General features: G+C 37.5%; 1 pseudogene; it reads right to left on the bottom strand.

Annotated features, from left to right (window-relative positions):
• Positions 1 to 22,402, bottom strand: part of LOC119506861 — a 38,425-nt pseudogene extending 16,023 nt beyond the window's left edge.

Genomic DNA, 22,402 nt, shown 5'->3' with positions numbered 1-22,402 from the left:
CTCTCGTTTGCAAAATTGGGATAATATTAGAACTTCCTTCATGTTTATTAAATAAGATAATACATGCAAAGTGCTTGGTTTATTGTTTGGCATATATTAAGCATTTGTATAACAACTACAGTAATAATGGTAAATGAGTAATAGTATTAACTATGGAGACTTCCAGTGCCCTTGTGGTTTGATGTAGGAGGGAAAGAGGAATGTAAATCATCCTTATTTAATTACCTTAGGATATGGAGTAGGGAGAAGGAAGAAGTTGTATGAGGGGAGCCAGTTTGGCTGATAATGAGAACAATATTTCCATATTTACCAGTAAATCTATGAGAAAGAAAGTATCAGAATATTTGGTGGGATCTTGAGTCAGAGATAGAATCCATCTATGAACTTTTACTTCTTGCAGATTCTTAGTGACCTGAGAGGATAATTATAGTGATAAAGAACCAAAATGGCTGTTACCAAGAAGCATCTAGGGATGTGCACAATGATTGCTCTCTCACCCCATAAAGAGGGGCAAACTGTTCAAAATCAAAAGTGGCAGACGTAAGAAATGACCCTGGGCGATAGATGGTCTGAAAATGCATTATGAAGGGCAAGATTTCCCAAAAGAAGTTAGGAAGTAATGTTCTTGAAGTACTGTTTTTTCTTAATACAGCTATATTTGTTAATGTAGTTTGTTTTTTGCAATGACTGAGAAAAAATATGTTTAACAACAAGCATTGTGTTTGCAGTATGTGTGGGTTTAGAATCTCAAAACAGAGCAAGACATGCCTGCTCATAAGGACAAGTCATTTTACACTCAACATTGCATTTCCATAGAGCTTTATTTGTGTGATAAAGCCATAAATGCAACCAGACTAGGAATGTCATTTTTATGCTGGGAAACACAATCTAACTTCATACTGATTCTGAGTTCATATGTTATATGATCTCTGATTTGGAAGTTTGTCCAAAAGCAGTGCAATTGTGATCTGATCATATGTTAAAGGTATACAAATATCCATCTGGGAAATTGTTACGATTTTCATTCTGTGCATGGAATAAAATGTCAGATAACAGAAGACTCTCTCGATGTATGGTCATTTTGCTATAAAAGACCATCTGCCTACCTCTGTACAGCATGGTTGAAAGAGCATAAAATGAAGATCCAAGTCCCTTTATACTCTTGAAGACCAGATGCCTTATAACATGACTGGTGGTGGGGTGAAATCCCCCCTCCCTAGTGCATATCCAACAGGTAAACATTAGGTAATAGGCAAAAGAGCCAGTTGTCAGGAACCTGAAAATCCATACTATTTTAGAATTTCATCATTAAAATTCAGGATGAAATTGAAATTTTTAGATCAGTTATTTTACACAGGGTCTTAGAAAATATTGACACAATGGGACAGGCAAAATGTAGCCAATTGGTATTACATTAGCTATGGCCAACTCTTTAAAAATGCTATATTCTTTGATTTTGGAATAAGTTTCAGTGCTTCTTTTCTTGGGGAATTTTGGTCTTGATGTTAAATATAATACAATGGAACAGGAACTCAAGAGTGAGCCATTTTAATCCTCCTTTAGGATCTTGAGTGATTTCTAAACTTGGGCAGTACATTAAACCTTTGAGTGCCCCGGTTCCCTGCTTAGGGAAAAGGAAAAGTGCTTTGTAACACTTCCTCTCAAGGCAGAAGAGTAGTGCAGTGCTTGACAGGACATTGGGTGCAATGAAAATTAATAACAATGATTCTTCTTCAGAGATGAGCCTTTCACTTTTGCTGAAGTGTTTTAATATGCTGTCTGATTAGAGACAATATGAGAAATGTGCTTCCTTGATTCTCATTTTTGGCTGGAAGGCTTGGCTGGCTATTGGGACAATCTGTTATTGCTGGCAACTTCTTTTGGGGGTGAGTTAATGTCAGCCATTCAGATGCTAGTTAAAATCTATATTTGCATCGAATGGTGGTTTTCTGCTTTCAGTGATGAGCCTGCCATTCTTTGCAGCACAAGCAAAACAGACTCTTTTTGTGCCCCTTGGCCTTCCTGGAGTTTTGGGCCTGGAGTTCACATTCTCTATACTTCCTCAAGCTCGTTAGTCAGTTTACAGCCATCTGTCTTTGTACTATTAACCTACTTGATTGGATACCAAACTGTTTCCCTTGCCTGTTCCATGTGCTGCTATTGTAATGCACTCCAAGATACATGCTGTTCTAATGACAGCTTCTTCAGAAGAAGTCTGGATGGAGACTATCTCTGTGAGAATTTATCTTGGGAAGCTGGTTTCCTGAAGCTGTGGCAGAGTTTGGCCCTAGGCGGGAGGGAGTGAGTAGATTGATTATGCTATGGAACTTATAAGGCAGTGATTTATTGACCATTCTTTACTGGTCAGTGAATCTGACCAGAATACAGGGAAGCATCAGAGAAGGTGAAATGGAGACCAAAGCAATTTTCTGGCTGGCCTTAGAGGAATAATGATAGCACAAAGGAGAGTGACAACATGCAAACAGCAAAAGGAATGTAAAATTCATCTTCTCCTTTTTATCAACCTATTTATTCCAAATCAGGGATATTCTCAACTTCTTTTCATGCTGCTTGGCTAAAATAGAGAGAAACAAAAAACCAGCCTGTGGTTCCTGGAACGTCTTACTCACCTGGGGAAGCAGAGCTAGCACCAGTTGTAAGCAGAGAAGGCAATATACTAGGGTCAGAGCTTAAATGGCTTTTCTAATGGCTGTCCAGAATTCTATAGAAGAATTTTGGGAAATGCTGTGGGGTAAGGGCACCTTAAGATACTGCATGCAGTCTCCCAAAAAAGATGTAGCGACAGCAATTTTATGTGAAGCAAATGAAGTGGCAATCTGAGGTTGCCCAAGATTTCTCCAAGACCAGATGTCCTGTTTTCATGTAATATTCACTTCAGATGTCATAAAATAGTTTCTTTAAATTACCCCTCTTAATCAAGCTATGCACTGGGAATGGGGATGATTAAGTGGGGTGGAAAAAATACCAGGTGGAGGTGGGAGGGGGGAGAGAGGAGAATTCAAAAAGGGCGGCATGAGTTGTGGTTCTGCATTTTGAAGGTTTGTTCCTAGCATTTCTATATATTAAAATTGCTTTGCAATCAATTATTTTGTCTAAGTAACTCTTATTAGTGTTCCGAAAGTGCAATGTGCCATATTGTGTGGACAAAAAGAATAATTTTCCAAATGACAATGCAGTTGTAGAGAATTTGTATGAATATGAATGCAAATTTCCATAGTCTCTGGACACCACCATTGAAAAGATGCCATAACTTATTCAGTTGCTTCAGGGTAGGTTTCAAATATTAACTTCGAGAAACCATTCCAAACTGGTGAGGTGCTCTAGTGTCTCTAGAGAGATGCTTGGAGAGAGGGGAATATTTCAACTGATTAAGTCTTCTACTTCAAATGCATACCTCCTAAGTGTTAGGAAATAAAATTATTTTCTATTTTGAGAAAGCAGGGTAGAGAATGGCATATCTGCCAGGACTGGGCATGAGATACCCTGCTAGACTCAAATGTGACTATGATCTTGGGTTGTATGACTGCGTCTTCAGCTGATCTGCTGCCACAGCTCAGGGTGTTTTCAAGACTCATCATCCTATACCAACATGGAAGCGTTTGAAATCTGCTGGAATACATGAAGCAAATGAAGGGGGATTTAGATAATACTCTTGTTCCCAAATATTTTCTTTCACTAATAAATTTATACATCAATGCCCAGTGATATTGAGCTTGACCACGTTACATACTTTAGCCAGTGTACATGAGTGGGTGTGAGGTATGTCATCCAAGCAGAAGCCATGAGAGATATTATGAATTTCGGTCAGGCCTCTAAGCCCTCCTGCCAAAGGACACATGCCGGAATGAGGGTGCTTCATCAGTCTATGTTCTGAAATGAGAAGACATATGGAACTAGATTGAGCAAAGCTGAGTAGAGCCATGGTGATCCCCAGACCTGAAAGAGAAAATTTGTATTCTAAACTTTTGTAGTAGGACAAATGGCTCAGGAACATTGTCCCATACATTCTTATAAGACCAGAAGACCTGTAATTGAGACTATGAGGAGCATCTCAAGAAGAATTATGGGTTTGGCTCTTGGCACAAGGAGCTGACTGGAATCAAAGAAATACCACTAATACTAAAATCTTTGTTTGTTACAGTAGCAAAAGCTGACAAATACAGAAATTGATACTGGAAGTGATTGCTGCCATAAAAGCAACAGCAGCAGCAGCAACAACAACATATTCTGGGCTGCATAGTGAGCAATAAGGAAGCTGTTATTTTAGGCTGAAAAAAATGGCAACCCAGATTATGCGATAGAGGAACATCTGGTAAAAATGTTGTCTCAGTTAATTTCAAACAGAATGCTGTCTGTGTGACTTGGCTATTATTAGCTTTTCTTCCTATGTTACTACAATAAATAGAAGAGTTCAGAAAAAAAAAAATGATCAGTTTGAAAGCAGAACTAGGGGGGAATGTAGAGAACCCAGAAATTCTGAGATTTCCAAGGTTGGAAATAGGACTGTTTCTCAGATCTTCAGGGTGAAGACTAAATCCAGGTCATAACCTTCATACTTGTTTTTAATTCTTCTTTAAACATCTGATTGGATTAAGATTCTCCCCAGTAAAACAATTTAGTACAGCAAAATGGTTCAAGGAAAAGAGATTAGGTACAGATTCTGAAACAAACAAACAAACAAAGAATACTTGATTCTGTAATTACGTCTATCAAGGGATATCTCAAAAAGAATTATGAATTTAGCTGTTGACCTGTGGAGCTGACTGGAATCAAATCAAATACTTCCACTAGTAAAAATCTGACATTTGAGAGAGTTGTATTGCCAAAAGCACTGCCAACCTAAAATAAAAGAGGCAGTGACTGTCAAAACATAAACCAACCTTTAGGCCCCCACTATTGTCCCAAGTAGGGCTTCTTCTTTAATGCCCCTTTTAGATGAGGCCAAGGAGAATAATGTAAAGGGAAAGCCCCCCCCCCGAAGGTAGAGCCAAAATCCATGGGCAACATTTGGTTGCAGTGCTACTGTTGGGAAGGAGAACTGACCTGAGTGAGAACCTCACAAGTTTTGCCCAGTGGGATTTTGAATTTCCATGGAACAGTGACTGCTGTGTACCTCCCATTCTGAACAGGACTGTTTATTGCAGTTATCCTGATACTGTTTTACCACTATACATTGTGTGTGTTGGGGGCAGAGGAGCCCCATTCCAACCTGAGGTGGAGGCTGTCAAGTGATCTTAGATGTGAGCAAGATGCTGTGATTGTGTAAGACTTTGAGATATCTTCCTGGAGATGGTGAGAGTATTTTGTGGGCAAAAGAGAAGGAAGTATATGTCACCAGGATGGTGGATTGTGGTAAACTGAATTGTTCCCAGATTTTCTCTTTCTTGTACATTCACCTGTTGATTTTTGGCTTGGTCATCTGATGGTCTTTGACTGATGGAGTGTGAGCAGCCATGACGTGTCATGTCTGAACAGAAGCTTTAAGCAGCATATCAAACATCTTCCAGACATTTGCCCTCCTGACTTCTGCCGTGAGAACCCATATCCCAGATGGAGTTGCTCTTTCAGCTCCAGGGTCCTGGCATGAGAAGACATGTGGAGCAGGGGCAAGCAGAGCCACAGCTTCCAGCAGACCCATCAGTGGGAAATAAATGCTTGTTTTCATAAATCATTGATATTTTGTGATTATTATAGAAGCCCTCAGATCTATCTTAGGACTTTTCCTGTGCAAATGGGTAGGTGCTATATATCAAAAGATGCCAAGTTAGGTAGATAAGTTGGGCAGCAGAGGACAAACACCTCTGAATTGGGAATAGAGGTTGAATTTGCAGATTCTTTCCTCCTGCCTCTTTTGATGATACTCTTAGCACATGTATTTGGATGTGGCTTTCTATGGTGACAAGGGTAGGAATTGAGGACACTGGTAAATTGGGATTTTGTTATATTTTATTACTGGTGATGTTACTTTGATCACCTGATTAAGGTAGTGTCTGCTCGGTTCTTCACTGTAAAGTTACTATTTTTCCCTTGGTAATTAATAAATAACTTGGGGGAAGACCTTTCAAGTGACTGGACAAGTATACTATTTCTCCTCACACTTTCACCGTTAGCATCCATTAGTAAATCTTGTCTTTATCAATTATTACCATGTGTTCTAAAAGCAATTTTCCATTTCTCTTATTCCTTCTACATTTATAGATTTCTTCTGTAAGGAAGAGATGTATCCTCTCTCTCCATTATTTATTTATATCAATATGGAATCATGGGTATTTATCTTACTCTATGAGTTTTAATCCAATGTGATCATTTTTTCTTGCTCAAATTTTTCTATTTCTGGCATTAGGATCCCCTTTTGTAAAGTTGCTTTCTGTGTCTCGACTCATCTTGTATTTTCTCTGCCCCAGCCCTGGAATCACAACTTCTCCAAGGGTATCTTTCTTTGCCTATTGGAGAATGGTATTTAGAAACCATGATCTGGGTGCTAGATGTATTCATTGCTGCCATTGCTGCTAGGCCCTTTCAGTTGACAAAAATTGAGAAATATACATATGCATACAAACTCATTCATATACATACATCTGTATACATATGCATACAAACTCATGCATATATATACATCTGTATTTCTTTCTCTCTACTAAAATTCGTAAGTTAATCCTGACACTCTCATTCCAATTGACACCAATTTTATCCTTTCCATTTTTCTTATTCTTAACTTCTTTCTCCAACAGTAAGAAACCTGAGCTTTCATTTTCTGCAATGTATTTACTTATTGTTCGGTTCTAATATATGGCAGTGTTGAACTTCACCTGAGCCCTTTGATCCTGGAAAACAGCTAAGGTTAAGAACCATTCCTCAGCCCTTTTATATTCCCAAAAAACATCTTACTGCAAGGAACCACCCTTCCCCATATCATTTAGATAAGACTTGCGAATGGCCCCCTCATTTATCTATGACAAGGTCAGACACAAACTTCTGATTTCCTGTTCTTCACTTCATAAATGATTAGCGGAACTGCTTGTTCCTACTGATCAATTGGAATAAAATGTTTGTCTCCTTCCCCCCAGGTCTCTGAACTTTGGCACACCCTCAGCTTGAACCAGCGTACAGCCTCTCTTTAAAGACCCCTCCCAGGAAATAGGCTGGCTCCTGGGCAAAACATTCTCTGGTCTACTATCTACCAGACCACCCTTTCATCCTACTTCCCACCCTGGGTTTTTTTTTAGTCTATATATAAAAAAAATCCTTTTTGCCTAACCTTTCAGACATTTACAGACGTTATGGACAGAGTGCTCTCCCTATTGTAAAAGTCCCCCTCCCCCCATTATAATAATCCCTTTCCCCCTTTGCAATAATGCTTTCTAATAAAGTCTGTCTTGCCAAGTCCAGCTTTTTTTTTAATTGACATATACATATAAAGGAGTTTCAGAACTGCTAACACATACCCCTGTGAGAAACACATTTACTAACTGGATTCTAGTATTTTTTTGTACAGTTCTTTTTGTCTTTAGGATCCAGGTTTATTTTGATAATGCATTTTATTTTCTCGAAAATTTAGTTTTCAAGGTGACCTTCTTCAGTATCAGCTATAGTGAGATAATTATCACTCAGATAGACTTTTGGTGGTATGGATTATCACTGGAGTACAGCAATGTGCAAACTGTCTGTAGATTACAAAGATACTTGCAGTGTTAAAGAAAAAAAAGTCACCTAAGCTTCTTATTCTATAATTGGAATAGTTACTTTAGTAATTCTTCCCAGTGTCAGTTTAAAATCAATATTTCTATGAAATCTCAGAGCAACAGACTAAACTGAGTGGGGGAGCCCATACCAGCACACACATTTTAGATTTTAGTTAAAAAATTGTCTAAATGACCCCAAATTACACTGCAGCTGCCCTTTTGAATAGAACTCAGCTCCTTTGGAGTGTTTCAAAACAGTGGCTATTAATCTATATTAAAGCTCTATATATCTATATATCTGTATAAGTGGTACTTTCCTAAAAATTATTTGTACAATTCATAACCTCTATAAATGGATTTTCCCCATGTTCACAGTAAGTGGCAGTTTTTTTTCAAATCCGAAGGGTACATAGGCAATTCTTAAAATTGTTAGAAAACTAAAATAAGACTGGTAATATTTAGACCTATTAAAATAGCAAAAATTAAATAATTACAATGAAAAAAAGGTCATTCATTCATTCTATAATTCAATACATTGAGTTTGTACTGTATGCTAGGTGCTGAGGAAACATTGTAATCAAAACAGATAAAACTCTCAGCCTTTACTGAGATCAGATTCCAATGGGGGAAGTTGGACAAGAAGAAAAAGAATGGGTTAAATAGTAATATTGAAAGACAGTATTAATATGGAAAAAATGAAGCAGGGAAGGTAGGTTGTGAGTGTTAGGGCCTGGGGTTGGTTATAAATTTAATTATGGTGGCCAGGGAAGGACATGTTGAACAAGTGACAGTTGGGAAAAGACTTGAAGGGGTTGAAGGAAAGAAACCTGAATTTGTAATAAAAGCATTTTGCAATTCTGTGCTCTGGGGGACCAGCCAGGATAAAGGTCTCAATGCAGAAATTTGTCTCAAGGCAGCACAGATGTCATGTTGGCTAGAGTGAAATAAACTAGAGGGGACTTAAAGGAATGAAGTCAGAAAGGTAGAGAGATGGGTGCAGGGACAGTGAGAAGCAGGCTAGGGTGGAGCTTCTTGAAGCCAACATAAGGGCTTCAGCTTTCACTTTTTGCACAGGGGAACCACTGGAGGGTTTTTGGTCGGTGTTTGATCTGATCAAGACCTTGTTATTACCAAATAATAACAACCTCTCCACAGACTCAGTTCCATGCACCCCACTATCTGATTGCCACCTGTTATCTTTCCAGTTTACTTTGTTGAGAGGTTCCTTTACTTTGTCAATGAGCCTTTGACCCCACCAGGACCTCCAGTCTGCTGATCTCAGTTCCTTTCTCTTGTCCCTTTTCCTCTTGAAGTCTTCTCCCCATTTGTTAGCCTGGTGAAATCCTTTCGTCAATCACTTTCATTCTAACTGCTTCTAAAATCCCCTTGCTTTTTTTTTCTTTTTCTTTCTCTTTTCTTTTTTTGTAGCTGTTGGCAAAACCATAACTGTGGTTAAATTCAACTCCCTACATTCCACACCTGCACTGGTTTAGTTAAATGTAGCTGGGGGAAAACACACATCCTAGGGAGTAGTCTCATTTTAAATTAGTGACTTTGAACCTCCAATGTACTCTTCATGTTGCCAGGCCATCATACTAGGTGTTACATTCCAAGCATTTTGTCAGTATGGTAGACATCATACTGGGTGTTATATTCCAATGAATGATCATTCACTATCCCACTCTTCTAAACAATGATTCTTCACCTTCTCCTCTTGCCTTAAACCTGCAACATCTTTTTTTTTTTTTCCATTTTTTCTATCCTTGCTTCCTATCTGCCTAAAAAAATGAGAAAATCAGAGGAGGCTCTCCACAGGCTTCCACACTTATCTACCTACCATCAATATGCGCCACAATATCCTTTACTTCCTGGCCTGTAACCAGAGATAAATTACAATGCTTCTATCTAAAGCCTATCCCTCTACATTGTGTATGGGTTCCCATTCTTCTTCATCTACTAAAGCACATCACTTTCCAGTCCCACAAAAATAAGTGTTTTACTCACTACTGGATCATATTCATTAATATGCTATTGTTTTTCCCATTAAAAAACCAAAAAAGCCTTCCTCAACTCTTCTGCCCTCACCAATCACTGCTCCATTTCTTCCTCTACTTCGCAGCAAAATTCCTCAAAAGCATTTCTCTATTCAGCAATTCCATATTCTCTCTTACATTATCTCATCTTGATCACATCACTAAAATTGCTCTTGTCAAGGTCATAAGGTCACATTACTAAATGCACTGCTCAATTCTCAGCCTCATCTTATTTGAACTATCTGCAGTATCTGTCAACAGCTGATCACTCACTGCTTTCTTCACTAGGCTTCCAGGACACCATGCTCACCTGGTTTTCTTTTTACCTTACTGGTTCCTCTTCTCAGGCTCCTTTGATAGTTCCTTTACTTTTCTGTGCCCTCTTAATAATGGAGTTCCCTGGGGCTTAGTTCACGATTCTCCTCTTTATTTACACTCATTTTTCTTGGATTTCACTCAAGTCTCATGGCTTTAAATACCCTCTATATTCTGGAAACTTCCAAATTCATATCTTTAATACAGACCTTTCTCTCACATCTTATTTCCAATTCATTAGAATGTTATACTCTAGCTTCAAAGTATACTCAGTATATTCAGAATCTGAGCACTTCTCACCACCTTTAGTGTTATCAACTTTGTCTGAAGATACCATCTTTTGTCACCAGAGCCTCATAATTGGTCTTTCTGATTCAATCCCCTATGCATTTTGCCAGCATGGTGGACAGCAGACAAAATGAGAATAGACGAAAGAGGGGCAAGGAAAGAAGCAGGGAAACCTGAAGGATGCTAGTTAGTAGTGGATGTGGTGAGAAGGGGTCAGATCCAGGATATAATCTGAAGGTAGGTCCAATAAAACTTGTCAGTGAAACAGAGAGAGAGAGAGAGAGAGGAGTCATGAATTCCTCCAAGGTTTTTGGCCTGAGCAATTGAAAAAAAATGAAGCTGTGGTAGAAGAGGTAAAATCCTATATTGCTAATGATGCTTTTAATTTTATACTCCTTTTGAAAAGCAACATGGCAACCTCTACCATGAGCCTTTAAATAGCTATGCTTTTGAACCAATGATCCTGTTTTAATTTTTTTCCAAAAAAGAAAATGACTTTGTTTACAAATATGATTATAATATTATTTACAAAAATACTAAAATAATAGTAAATGAAAACATGAAATAATATGTGCATGGTGATTAGCACAATATAAAATATTTATTTAAGTAGATAAGCCAAAATCAGAATATGCAAAAGTAAAATGAATCTACTATACTAGGCCAATTAGAAAAGGAGTTATTTATTTTTAAATTAGAACATTCCTTAATGTTTTGGAATATTTTTGTAAAATGGGAATATGTTGGAAATATAAGTAGGGTTCATCCCTTCATTCTAGACAATAGATATATATCCCTTAAAAATTTTTTTTCCTACAAGGCATTTGCTTTTGTCAAGTGGTGAAAAGGTTAATTGCCTGTCTATATTTACAAAGATTTTTAATGGTTTTTATAAATAAGCTCTAACAGACTTCTAACATAAGAGTTTTTTTTTTTTTTTTTTTTTTTTTTTTTTACCTCAACAACCTTCTACTGGAATGTGAAATCAAGGTATTTGACTTCAAGGCCCAGCTCTATCATTTATTCACTGTTTGATTTTGGTCAAGGTAGGTAACTTAAGAGTCAGTTTTTTCATTTGCAAAATGGAGAGATATCAATCCCTTATCTAATTGACAGAACTGTTGTGACGATCAAATGAGATAATATATGTGAAAATGCCTTGCAAACCATAAATCACTACAGAAACCTGAGGAACTTTGGTAATTTAGGTTGAGATGACTTCTGCTTTATCCTGAAGGTATATTCCTAGGTCTTTATCATCATCTTCTGATGTCAACAGTGATGCTTGCTTTTGAATGCAAGTCAGCAGTTGGTTTTAAAGGACTAAGCAATAATAGAAACAAATCTTCTCAAAATAAGAGCAGAAATATAGGATATTAATAAAGCAGACGTTTGCATCACAAAGACTAATAAAAGAATAGAAATAGTAGGCTCAAATCACTGCATGATCTTCTCATGTGCATTGTAAGCACTCTTAACTTGACAAAAGTTAACAAATTTACACAAAAGTTAAAAAGCTTAAAGAAAGGAAGTAGCAGACTACTCGGTGTTACCTTGTCTGTTTTTTGAAATAGGTGAAATGTGAAATTAATTTATTACAAAAAGCTGAAATAAGCTATCTGTCCAGCAGTGTTCAGGAAGGAACTTCAGAGTTCAGAGCGGAATCTTGTCATAAAGCATCAGCACTTTCTTAAAGAGGAAGATTCAAGATGGCAGTAACCCGAGTAGAACCAAAAAATGAGAAAATATCAGTTTTAAGATTAAATAGTTGGGATTATGGCTTTTCTAAGACAAGCATATTTATGCAGCACTTGTTCAACAATCAGAAACAAAAGGCAAATGAAAGGGTTCATTTGTCTGCAACAAATCTGTGTATGCTCTCCAAGGCTGCAATGTATGTTATGGGTACTATAATTCATCAGGATAAAAATAGTATGCATTATAAATTGGGAGAAGCCAATTATTATTTTTGAAAGGACAACAAAAATTTGCCCAAAGTTTATAACTACTGCTGCAAAAACTATACAATAAAAGCAGTGCGATTATACAGTAGTTTAGCTAAAAACAAATCATCTGATGCCCTAGAAAATGGACAGAAATAAACTGCAAAATGTATCTTTGCTCATGAAAATGGGAATTGGTTTTGGCCTAGATCCAAACTGAACCAAATATCGAAAAAGTGGAAAGGCATGCAGTAAGAACTTTTGCTTTCCCCCAGACTTCAGCCCTTCTTCTTTTCTGATTATGTGCATACAGCTTTCTCTGCAATGGCTTCTGGGTAGAAGAGGACTAAATATGTCTACCAAGAAATGGCTGCCTCTTCTCTCATTGCTCCTTGTTTTCTTCCAACATGGGACATTATGCTACATTGCTGTCACTCTATTTTAACCAGGACCCTAATTTTGCAGCTTATTTATCAGTGTTTTTCTGGTACCCATCTCTGTTTTGGCCCTAACTCCCTATGTAACATTGAGTAGGGACTTAACTTCTTTGAATCTTAGTTCTATTACCTATAAAATGAGAAGACTCAAAATTTCTAAAGCACTATTCATCTCTAAAAGAAAGAATAATTTTTTTATTTCTAGAACTCTTGTCAATTAACCTTACACAGAAGTTTTTGAAGGGCTAGTATTTTTGTTTATAGGCTGCTACGTTGCTTATTCTCCAGGACTATTTATTGCCTTTTGATATTTTATTTATTTGTTTATTTTATTTTGAAACATTTTCTCTGTTTCAAATGTTTTGAAACATTTTCTCTATGTTTCCTGTAATGTTGTTGAGATGTAGATGCCATTCTGATCCTTTATCTTTGTGTGTGAATGTTTATACCTCCAAAACCTTTTAAGACCTACTTTTTATCTCCAGAGTTCTGAAAAATATGTTGTGTCTGTTTAAATTTTTTTATTCTTATTTTTTTATTATGCTGTGAACTTGGTGTGCCTGTACTTGGTGTGCCTGTTCAATTCGTATGCTCATTATTTTCAGTTCTTAGAAATTTTTCTTTTATTATGTACTTTGCAACTTTCTCCCAATGGTTTTCTCTAGTGTCTCTTTCTGGAATACCTGCAATTAGATATTAGAACTCCTGTACTGACTTTTTAATTTTCTTATCTTTTTTCTCTCATTTACCATCTTTATTTCTTTTTGTTTGACTTTTGTGATATTCTTTTCAACTTTATTATCTAATCCTTCCACTAAATCCTTTATTTATACCATCCCAGTATTCATACCCAAGAGCTCTATCTTGTTCCCTGAAAGTTCTCTTTCAGACTATTCTGTACTTTTTTAATAGACACACTCTATCTGTCTCTCTGAAGGCATTAATTTAATTTTTGGTTTGCTGGATTTCTTCTTTTTTCTTTCAGTTTTCCAATTATTTTGAGTTTTTTGTAGCTATTGGTTTGTCTTGGTCCTTCTCATTTGTATTGGAGGTGTTCCTGAAATGTCTATGAACCTTGGATGTCTGTTCATATTTAAGAAGGAAGCCCTAAAAACTGAGTGAAGTCTCTTCATGCATTAATGGGACTAACTGAGAGATGTGTGTAGCTGCATGGGATCTGAATATTTCCCTGAGAAACTCCCAACTATCAGTACTTGTAAGGACCCTCAGTTGTCCAGCTACCAGTTTCCTTAAGAAGGATCTCTCCAACTTCTGAATGGCAGGTTGTCAGGGTGCACTGGCCCTGAGAGCTGAATCAGAGGAAGGGGGTTGGTTAATGGTGATAGGAGGTCTCATTATTCAAGTCTCCTTTTTTCAGAATGGCATCTCACCCTCAGCCAGACCTCATGTGACTGTGTCCAGAGTCCCTAAAGTGACCCATAGTCTTCCTCCTCCATAAGAGCAGTGCTGCTGGAGAGTATAGGATGGAGGAGGGGCTTTAGACGCCAACTGCTCTTCACCTTTCAGTCAGTTCTGCCTTTTACATCTCTGTCTTGCATCTCTACCGTCAGAAGTACCTTTTGGTTTCTACTTTCTAAAACTATCTCAAGTTTTATGGCATGTAGTGTCATCTGTTTTCCGGTTTTCCAAATGTTGACATTGCTTCACTTCTGTCATCTTTTCTTTTGTTCCCTTTGTGTTTATGTTTATTTTCCCCTTTTCAGTCATTTTAGTAGAGGATTTTTTGGGTACCAGAATTAAATCCATATAATTTTCCTTTCATGGTAAAGTATAAATTGTTGTTAGCAAATTCGAGATGATAAAAAACAAACTAATTAACAAATCCCATATCCTCAGATTTCAGTGATTAATACAATAGAAGTTGGCCTCTTTCTCATGTGATTGCCCAAGTGGGTCCTGGTAGGCGCACAGTTTTCTTCTGGGTGATAATCCAGGGACTGAGGCTTATTCTATTTTAATGCTCGCCTATCCCGTTGGGACTTCTTGTCTTCTGCATAAAGCTGGCTGAAGCAGAGGAAAGCATTAAGAATACACACCTGCGTCTTCAAAGCTTTGGCCTGCAAGTTATAGGCATGGTTTCTTCTCATAGTCCCTTGATAAAAACTGGTCAAATGGCTGCATCCAGATAAAAGAGGAACAGCTGGCTGCTGGGGGAGCACAGTATTTTTTACCAGCTAATCATCTCTGTCTGCCACAGCCCTCCTTTCTGGCCAAAACTATTTGTGTGTACCCTTCTTCTTACATGTGTTAACAGTTATTTCCTCTTTAAGGGAGATTACCTAAATTTCCAATTTTATGCTTTTATCCATTTCAGAATCTAGTATTTCTGGAAGATGTCATTCATGCCCATCAGATCCAGATGTGGCTTGTCAAGATCTGGCAACTTATAAACTGAAAGATGAGTTATTTTATTTCCTGGACATGCCCTGTGCATATATACAGTGTACAACGGTGGAATAGGGACTCCCCATTTACAAAAGGGAGAACTGTTAAACACACAATAATTACTGGTCCACAGCAATGTTAGAATCCTGGTGGACAGGATTCTGTCAAAGGAGGAAGTCCCTTACTTAGACACTTGACCTTAACTCTGGGAGGAACACCCTTTTTTTCTTTTGTTTCCATGGCACCAGCACCATTCTCTGGGAATTACTTCTTATCCATCATCTTCCATGGGCACACCTGAAGGGGGTGTTGGTGAGAATGTTATCCTTGGGAGTTGCTCAAGTTTTCAGCCCCTTCCTGCCCACTGTAGTTTGGTGGACCATGGAGCTGTTTGAAAGCTCTAACAAAGACTTTTTGAAGATGCATATGCTCTATTTGTTTCCAATCAGTTCCCTTTGTCAGGAACTTCCTGCCAACCCAACTTCCTTGGGTTCTCCAATATGCATTACTTCTTTGTTTCCTAGTCCTTGTATCTGTTTCTCACTCTAATGGTGACTGTCTGGAAGACATCTGAAATAATAGTTTTGATCCTAGTCTTTTCTGCAAGGCTAAATTCTGTCCTGTGATATCTTGCTAAATAAATCCAGCAATTCTCAGCTAATGCAGTATCTTGTTATGGTTTTCTTGTTATGGTTTTTTTCAATCTCTTCTGGAATCAAATTCTGGTTTAATGCTGTCTGCTCTGATAAATAGACCCCTTAATTTTAGTGGCTTAGCACAAATAGAATTTTTTTTCTTGTTCATGTAATAGTATCTGGCTGGTGAAAGGCTTTCCTCCATGAGATGATTTAGGTACCTGGTTCCTTCCATTGGTTCTGCCATTACCTAGGGCCAGCCAACAGGAAAGAGCACAAGGAGAAGGCTGCTTTGTGAAAGACTGCATAGAGAGTAATGCTCACGTTTCTACCCATTTTCTATTGATAAGAACTAGAGACATAGTCCCGTCTAGATGCAAGTGAACCTGGGACATGTATTCTATGGCTGTGCATCTGATCCCTTGCAGCAAACAGCTCTGTAATGTGGAAGGGGAAGGAGGAATGTTGATAGACTGCAGTCCATCTCTACCACATATGTCAGAAGCAGAGAAGAATCATCTGTCATGCTGGGCTATTTTTCTACCATTTAATTTAAGTGTGCTTGTCCCAAAGTATTCATTTCACAATTCTTTACGTCTTTGAAAGGCTTTGCTGGCACCAACAAGATGTTTCTTATTCTCTTTCTCTTTCTCTTTTCTTCTTAATTGTTTTAGTTGTCTCTAACTCAATAAGTAGAATAGTCACTTGGTCTCCTGTTGTATTACTTGTAAAACAATTACTTTGTCTTAATCCTGAAAAACTTAGTTTTAGTGGATGCTCTTCACTTTTCCCTTTCTTTGGAAATGGTTTTGATATTGTATGACACTGACCTTTGGCCATAGTTAATTGATTCAGGGCCATAGTTAATTGATTCAGGACTGGGCACTTGATTCAAACTGGGTCAAACATTAGCTTTAAAAATTTAGAAATATCAGTGATTAGAATTCATTAGAGATGAGTCACTTTAGTGGTAATTTTCTAGCAATAAATGTGTCCTTAAAATCCTGCACTGAGATTTCCAGAACTACCTTAATTCCTTCCTTTCCTGAATATTTTTTTTAAATTCCTCGTGCAGCATTTTGAGAAATAGCGGTATTTTTCTAATAAATCCTCCCTTATACTTAATTTAGTATCTGTTGACTGCAACAAAATGGCCCTTAATTAGTACCCCAGGGAAGGCTGATTTATTGTGGGATCTTCAATATCTATCCAATATCCTTTTACATTTTGAAGATTTTTTCCTCATTAATTCTTACGTTAATGGCTTAGGTTGAATGAGTTATCCTGTGGGCTATGTGTCTTTTCAGAAGTCCAAGAAGTGATTTCTTTGAACTAGAAAAATGTAGTGAGCTGCTCGAACCATTCAATCAGTTATGAGCCAGATTCTCTAGAAACTCCCAAATGCTGCAAGGAGTAATTGGCACTTTAGGAAGATAAAATGACCGTTTCAGACAAATGTGCCTTTCTTTGACAAGAGGCTGTTTCCACCTGACAAGCAAGATGGTGCCTTCAACATAGAAGAGCTGGCAGTTTCCAGCATTGTCTTCTTGCTTTGTAAGTGGGTATGACTTTGCACCTTATGAGACTCCGATTTAATTTGTTCTGTGGCCTAGCAGTGATGCAGAATGTGGGCAAGACTGTGCATGCCTGCCTTGAAAGATCGTGGGGGTGGGGGGTGGGGGCTGTTATCCTTATTTATTCTGGGCTGTTTTCTGTTGTAATAGAGTTCAGCTCACTCATTTTCTGCCTGTTGTTTTGCTAACTACTCCTTGGTCATAGGAAAATGAGTAACAATTTTCTGTGGATAGTGACATAATAGAGAATAAATATCTTGCTCAAGATTGCAAAGTAGGTTGGTGATAGAGATGGGATATTGACCCTGATCTGCAAGACTCCAGAGGCAATGCTTAAGATCTGTCTCTATATAACTTTTATGTGCCATACACTGAAATAGATGCTGGGAGATTAATGATAAAATTAAAAATAATCTGTGTTCTTTGTTCTTAAGAATCTTATGGTATGTCAATCATAGATGATATCAATAAACTATGGTGGTTAAAAAGAGAGGTATACTTGGGGATTATTAGGTTTGGGAAGAAACATAAGACCCAACATGGGAGCTTAAGGAATACATCTTGGTAGAGAGAATATCTGACCTAAGACTTAGTGAATGATTAAATGTTAACCAGGTAATAGAAATGGGAAGGATGAAGGGTCCTCTGAGTACCAGGGACAACACAGAGCAACATACAGAGTCATAGCATATGTAGCTGCTGTGAACTGCAAGTGTTTGGTATTCATAAAGCATAGAGTGCAGTCCAGGAATTACTGGGAGATTATATTGGTAATGTTAGTAATCAGTTCATGGAGAGCTGGGTATATGTAGCCTAGCTGCTTGGATTAAAGAAGGAGCATGGTGTAGAAATGAAGATCATGGGTTCTCTATGTAGATTGCCTGAATCCTGACTCTGCATAACCCTGGGCAATTTCCTTAACACGAGCGCCTCAGTTTTCTCATCTGTAAAAAAGGGGATAATAATATTTCTGTTATAAGAGATTAAAGGAGTTAATATTTGTAGAATGCTTATACAAGTGCCTAAAATATAGTAAGCCCTATATTATATTTATTTTTTATTTTGATAAAATTGGTAGAAATTGTGTAGGTTGGGAGAACTATATTAGATGATTTCAAAATTTCTGAGTGGTTTGATGGATGTTAATGCCCATTTCCTAAGGTCAAGAATGCAGTAACAGAAGAATGGTTTGTGAGTCATCCAATTGGTCATATCCTGCAAAAACAAAATTTAGAGGCCTGAAGCTCTGGGACAGATTTCGAGATGTAGGAGGCCTCATCTGGATAGCAGATAACAATGGTGAATAGGCCTGTTTAAGATAAGTGTTTTCAGAAAGAATAATTGTAGACTAATGATGGAGCTCGGGGTGATAGAAATGTGAAAGGGCAGCACAGTGTAATAAGGGATGGACAGAACCATGTCAGGAGCATGAGGAGGGAGTAATGCTCAAAACCAAGTATATTAGTTTGGGTTCTCTAGGAAAACAGAATCAACAAGAGATACCTAAATATAAGATTTTATGAAAGTGTCTCACACAACTCTGGGGATGCATAAGTCCAAATTCTGTGGGGCAGGCAGCGAACTGACAACGCCAATGAAGGTGTTCAATGAACTCCTCAGGAAACGCTTCGCTCGTCAGCCAAAGAAGTGTCCCGCTTAAAAGTCTTCAACTGATTGGATTAAATCTAGCTGATTGAATTCTCTCATTGTGGAAGACATGCCCTTCATTGATGTGATCAGTCACAGCTGCAGCCAATTGACTGATGATTTAATAAACCAGCCTTCTGGTTTATTAACCAGCCACGAATGTCCTTGCAGTAACAGGCCAGTGCTTGCTTGACCAGACACCTGGGCACCATCACCTGGCCAAGTTGACACATAAACCTAACCATCACACCAAGGGAATCAACAGTGTCAAAGAGTACCTGGTAAACAGTGTGGGATGCAACAGAAAGTTTCAGTATGATAGGGCTGAAAAACATCTGGATTTTGCAATAGGGAGGCTAGTACACTAGGCACTATAATCCACAAGTCTCAAAGAAACCAGAATTTTTATAGGAGGATGAAGGAGTAATGGCCAGGAAGTGGCATTAATGAGAGAGTACCCCCTTGACTTTGAAGATTGTAAGATATGGAAAATAAATTGCATTTGATAGGACTGGAGGTGAGATGGTGGATGTGTAGGGAAGTGTGTTTACTGTACAGATTCTAGATGGTGCAGGGGAAGTTTTAGTAGGGAAAAACAGTAGAAAACCAGTTATGTGAAAATAAGCAGACAACAGTATGGGGATGAGAAAGGAGAGAAAACCAGCTCCTGGAGGGGTTTGCATCTCAGGTGGGAATGTGAGCGATCATGGGGTTACAGTACAAGGTTATTCTAACATTCCATGTTGAGTTGGGGTGGGGTAGGAGTTGGGAGTGTGGACTTTCTCTCTGGAACGTCTAAATTCTACCAACTGTCTCTACACACAACATCAAAGGTTTCATTTGTGCCTCATTTTCATGTATCAAGTGTTTTTTTTTTTCTGATGTGGTTTCTTTTCTTTTTATTAGAGAGATTATAGGTTTACAGAAAAAACATATAGAAAAGACAGAGTTCCCATATACTGTCTTCACCTTCCCCCGTTTTACCTGATGTGTTCAGTGTACATCCACACTCCATGTGTTCAGTGTACATCCATGTTGTTGCATGTATCACAACTTCTTATTCCTTCTGTGGCTGCATAATATTCCATTGTATGTATATACCAAGTTTTGTTTATCCATTCATTTGTTGATGGGCACTTGGGTTGCTTCCATCTTTTGGCAATTGTTAATAATGCTATTATGAACATTGGTGTGCAAATATCTTTTTGAGTCCCTGCTTTCAGTGCTTTTGGATATATATCTAGGAGTAGAATTGCCAGGTTGTATTCATATGGTAATTCTATATTTAACTTTCTGAGGAACTGTGAAACTCTTTTCCACAGCAGCTGCACTATTTTACATTCCCACCAACCATGAATGAGTCTTCCTATTTCTCCACATCTTCTCCAGCACTTGTTATTTTCCATTTATTTAATAGTGGCCATTCTAGTAGGTGTGAAATGGTATCTCACTGGGGTTATGATTTGCATTTCCCTAATGACTTATGATCTTGAGGTTCTTTTCATGTGCTTGTTGGTCATTTTTATATCTTCTTTGGAAAAATATCTATTCCAATCGTTTGTCCATTTTTTAATTTGGTTGCCTTTTTGGTTGTTGTTGAGTTATAAGATATCTTTATGTATTCTGAATATTAAAACCTTTTTAGATATGGGGTTTCCAAATATCTTCTCCTTTTCTGTAGGTTGTCTTTTTACATTCATGATGAAGTTCTTTGATGCCCAAAAGTTTTAAATTTTGATTATATCTCATTTATTTCTTTTTTCTTTTGTTGCTTGTGCTTTTTGTGTAAAGTCTAAGAAACCATTGCCTGTCCCAATATCTTGAAGATGCTTCCCTATGTTTTCTTCTATGAGTTTTATAGTTTTGTTCCTTATATTTAGATCTTTAATGCAGGTTGAGGTAGTTTTTGTATATGATGTGGACTAGGAGTCTACCTTCATTTTTTTTGCATATGTGTATCCAGTTTTCTCAGCACCATTTGTTGAGGAGACTATTATTTCCCCATTGAGTGGACTTGGCACCCTTGTCAAAAATTGACTGGCCATAGATGGGAGGATATATTTCTGAACTCTCAATTCCATTCCATTGGTTTACATGTCTGTTCTTATACCCCAGAATGTTTTGATTAGTGTAGCTTTGCAATAAGTTTTAAAATTGGGAAGTGTGAGTCCTCCAACTTCATTCTCCTTTTTCAAGATGTTTTTGGCTATTTGGGGCTTCTAACCCTTCTATATAAATTTGATGATTGGTTTTTCCATTTCTGCAAAGAAGTCTATTGGAATTTTGTTTGGGATTGCATTGAAGCTGTAAATTGCTTTGGGTAGAATTGACATCTTAACAATGTTTAGTCTACCAAACCATGAACATGGAATGTTCCATATTTAGGTCTTCTTTTATTTCTGTTAGCAATGATTTGTAGTTTTCTAAATACAAGTCCTTTACATTCTTGGTTAAATTTATTTCTAGATATTTGACTCTTTTAGTTACTATTGTAAATAGATTTTTATCCTTGATTTCCTCATTAGATTGATCATACTAGTGTATAGACACTACTGATTTTTATGTGTTGTTTTTGTACCCGCCAGTTTTCTGAATTCATTCTTAGCTCTAGTAGCTTTGTTGTGGATTTTTTACAGGATTTTCTGTATATATGCTCATGCCATCTGCAAATGGGAAAATTCCACTTATTCCTTTCCTGTTTGGATGCCTTTCATTTCTTTTTCTTGCCTAATTGCTATAGCTAGAACTACCAGTACAGTGTTGAATAACAGTGGTAACAGTGGGAATCCTTGTCTTGTTCCTGATCTTAGGGGGAAAGTATTCTGTCTTTCACCATTGAGTATGATGTTAGCTGTTGGTTTTTCATATATGCTGTTTCAGTTTCCTTGGCTGCTCAAGAAAATACCATGCAATGGGCTGGTATAAATAATGGAAATTTAATGATGATGGTTTTGAGGTTACAAAAAAGTCCAAATCAAGGCATCATCAAGGCTATGCTTTCTCTCTGAAGACTGTGGCATTCTGGGGTTAGCTGCTGGTTATGCTTTGTCCTTCACATGTCACATGACAAGGCACATGGTGGCATCTCCTAGTCTCTCCCTTCTCTTCTGTGTTTTCTTGATATTTAGCTTCTGTCTACTCCCTCTGTGGCTTTCTCAGTACTCATCATTAATTGTTTCTGGGAGGCACGATGAGTACCAAAAAACAATGAGTACCAAACAGATTTTTTCCCATAAGGAATAATGTAAATAAATTTAATTCATTTCCAAAACAAAGACAATGCACATTTTTAAGGCAATATGTAAAGAAAAAAAAAAAAGGCTGTATATCATTACTTTACATGAGAAATAAACCTAAAAATTAATAAATACTTAGATTAAATAAAACAAAAACTTCACTTTACCTGCACTGAGGAGTCCAT

This window comes from Choloepus didactylus, chromosome 12 (assembly GCF_015220235.1).
Source record: "Choloepus didactylus isolate mChoDid1 chromosome 12, mChoDid1.pri, whole genome shotgun sequence".
NCBI lineage: Eukaryota > Metazoa > Chordata > Mammalia > Pilosa > Megalonychidae > Choloepus > Choloepus didactylus.
This window is presented reverse-complemented; position numbering and strand designations above follow the sequence as displayed.